This window comes from Strongylocentrotus purpuratus, unplaced genomic scaffold (genome assembly GCF_000002235.5).
Source record: "Strongylocentrotus purpuratus isolate Spur 01 unplaced genomic scaffold, Spur_5.0 spur5_contig_858, whole genome shotgun sequence".
Taxonomy (NCBI): Eukaryota; Metazoa; Echinodermata; class Echinoidea; order Camarodonta; family Strongylocentrotidae; genus Strongylocentrotus; species Strongylocentrotus purpuratus.
In genome coordinates this window covers 2,792,361-2,796,126 of record NW_022145566.1, presented here as the reverse complement: position 1 = coordinate 2,796,126, position 3,766 = coordinate 2,792,361, and positions in this window count along the sequence as shown.

Here is a 3,766-nt window from a genome sequence, read left to right as displayed (position 1 = left end):
TAACATTTCTGCCTATATATTTTACGTTGGTTATCATTGTTGTTGATCGTTTGAAGTTTTTGTCGTATCAATCTGTATCTAGACCTATATTTCATTTTTCTTATTAGTTTATTTATTTAATTTCATGTTTTATTTTCTTGCTTACATCCTGGGGGGTAACCATCGGTGGTTTGATGGCTTCATGATAAGCTGACCCGATACAGGGTAAAGGTCTTCCAAGTATATAGGGGTGTGGGGAGCGGATTCGTCCGACGCAAAACATTTCCAGTGATATTATTTAGAAACTGTGATCTAAACGAAGGGGAGGGGGGGGGGGGGCGAAGGAGAAAAGGAGACGAAGTTGAAATGCATAAATAGCACATGAAAAGAAAAGGGGAGATACCGGTAATGTCATCACGTAAGCGGGTTTGGCAGACATCATGATGAAGATCATCGTTAACATGCGTGTTTATGATACGGGAATGGATGTGAACAACAACAAAAGTCAACGAAAAGTTCTTTTTGCTTCGATAAAATATAGAATATTGTTCCGTTTTTCTTCAAATTTGCTCTAAATAATCATAAATGTGTAAGAATTAGGTACTTACGTGGCGGATGGAAATAAGATCTTTTAAAAGAGTGACAAAATTGGCAAAAACTGTCAAAAATGTGGCAGAAAGTTCTCGAGATCGCAAAAGTGCAAGAGAATGTGATTTGTTTACATTTTTGTTACCAGGGCGCTAGGTAGGGCGTAAATACTTGCAACGCGCAGCGCATACATAAAGCGCATCATTATGCTTCCAGTTTAGTGGCCAGTATTGGCGTTAAACACCCTAACCACGCCCTGCCACGCCCTGTGGTAAGCGTAATGCGCAGAGGCCAGTGCCTTGTGATGATACTGTCATTCAAGTTGTCAATGTCAATGTAATGACGTCATCAGAGTTTCACATAACTGACTAATCGTGGAGCATGAACCTTGCTTTCTTTCAAAAATTATTGTTTGGTTACCAGTAAAAAAACATTTCGTTCCACTTTTACATTAAAATTTAATGATAAATTTGTTTTTTTTGTTAATACAAAAAGGGGATGAAACTAAGCAAAAAAGCATTGCTTATTTATCATTTTAAAAATTGAAATAAAGAAAATATCCCTTAACTAACCAATCAGGAAATGCCTACTATTTATGACGAGCGATAAAGCAAACTTTTTAACCAATCAGAAGTGATACTTTTCGGGTGGAGTGAGGGGTCTGGAATAGACCTACGCGGATTAGATTGATTTTGGATTCTACTTCTACGGTAATACTCATCAACGCCTGTTCAGCATCTAGATTATAGAATATCAAGCGCGTAGCCAGGATTTTTTTGTTCTTCTCTTTCTCTCTCTTTTTTTTTGGCCGGCGTTTTTTTTTTTTTTTTTTTTGGGGGGGGCGACCGCCCCCATCGCCCCCCCCGGCTACGCACCTGCTTGCACGTGTTTTATTTGTGTCAATCTTTTCCCATCAAGTGTAGGCTAGAGCTAAAAGCTGGACATATCTTTCTTTATATACATTTGTTGGATACTAAACCATAGATATCATGCTTATTAATAATAATGATAAACAGTTAAAATAGCATCAAAGGCCTTCAAATCAAAAGATAATGGACATTTTAATTAAACGCATATAGGTACATCGTAATAATCATCAAAGAATACCCTCACGATGAATTTCTCCAATTGGCTTTTCAAAGGCTTTTTTTGGCATTACAAAAAGGCAGGTTATTATAATGAAAACTATAACATCAATACAGTTATTATAATCACTAATAACATGTTTCATGACTAAGGTGTTTGTCCTCCAAAGAGAAGGAGGAGGACAAAGTGTGGAGAAAACGAGTTGGGAAGAAAATGAAATAGAGATGTAGAGAGAGAGAAAGAGAGAGAGAGAGAGAGAGAGAGAGAGAGAGAGAGAGAGAGAGAGAGAGAGAGAGAGAGAGAAAGGGGGGGGGGGGGGGGTTGACGAGAAAAGTGAGACATACGGCACATGCACAAAGAAAGAAAGAGATAGCATGAATAATACATCTTGTAATGTATTCCCCGCAGATGGCGGTCTTTAGGGTTCGGGTCATGGCTCTGTTTTGGGAGGAGTCTATGCACACATTTTTGGAACAGCTCATTCATGACTGGCATGCACTAAAATTTAAAATGATTTGATTCATTTTATTCTTGTGCGACATGTATCAAGTATTTACAATTAAGGAGATTTTAAACCGAGAAAAAAAAAACTCGAGAGAATAACATATGATGGTCGACCCATATATAACAATTTTAAGATTTTGTCATATTCTGAAACAACATACATATTTTTTCCATATTCCATTTTCAAAAATCAGCATAAACAAATTAAGAGAAAGCCTTAAAATTAGCGGTTTTGTTAATTAGAGCAAACTTTTCATGTGTGACCTTGAACAAAGAATCTAAGACAATTTATTTATTTTTATGTCAATTAAGTTAATTACTTTTGTTGTTCATTGTACAAATACAAACATTTTAATGAAAATATTAATTGTTGAAAGTATGAGAGAAATTCATAATAAAACAATTCAATTTAACTTTGAAAAAACATTTATCGCTTATATTGTATTTTTATAACTTGTATTGTGTATCAGAAAAATTGGAAAATGTGAGCTTATGTTTCTTTTTGTTTGTCTAGGGATCAGTTTTTTGATTGATCATCCGAATTCCAAATAGGATAACTCAAGAGTGGGATGTCTGATTCTGTTAAAACCTTGCATGTTTATTGATTAAATGTGTTTCTAGGAGGTGATCTATTTAGAATTCCACTGAATGTTTTAATTTTATTGTAATAATGTCATGAATAGATGATTTTTGTTGATAGTTCACGCCCTAGAGATGTATTAAAGGGACTTGGTAACATTGTAAAGATGAGAGAAAATGGTACTAAGGTAGTGAATTTAAGATGTAGTTATAAGATCCTGGTATACTCTACATGGGTTTTGGTGTTTTTTTTTTGATAATCAATTTTTTTTCTCTTATTTTTTCCATTTTATCTATTATGCATTTGTTGTTACATTTAATTTGGGGGATATTTTTAAGGGAGTAAGGTAAAGAAAGAGAGAGAGAGAGAGAGAGAGAGAGAGAGAGAGAGCGAGAGACTGGAATGGAATGGGTACATAATAGCAATTCTCAGTCAAAATTAAAGTGGATCCCTAAATTTCAAAATTGATGATAAGGATTTGGCTTACACAATCGAAAGTAAACACAGCCTCTTGAAATTTCATTTTGGAATCTTAGCTTGCTTTTTCAAGAAATGTATACAATTTAATTGATGGTGCTAATACCTGTTTGCGATTATTAAATAGGCCAATCTCATTTATGACATTGTATCTAAACCTACAGTTTTTAAAATATTTTTTTTATACACTTTGAGATCTTTTTAAAAAAAACCTAAAAATCTAGGTTTTTCTGTCCGGACAAAAGACCCAACCCTAATAAAATGGCGAACTGCAATCAATAAAGACAGAATGAGACTGTATACAGTCTAATTCTGTAGGCTCACACTATCAATTATTCAAACCAGAAAGTCCCTCTCTTTTCACCCTTTCCCCGTTCTTTCTTCTTTCTCACTTTTATCAAATTTCTACTACAGTTTTCATTCGTACCCGCTTCATTTTTCCTCACCTGTCAAAATCGTAGATGAAGGCAGACGACAAAATATGTATTCACCTGTGTCTGTGTGTATATTTGTATCCACTCTGTGTACACAAAAACATTTGATATCGATATC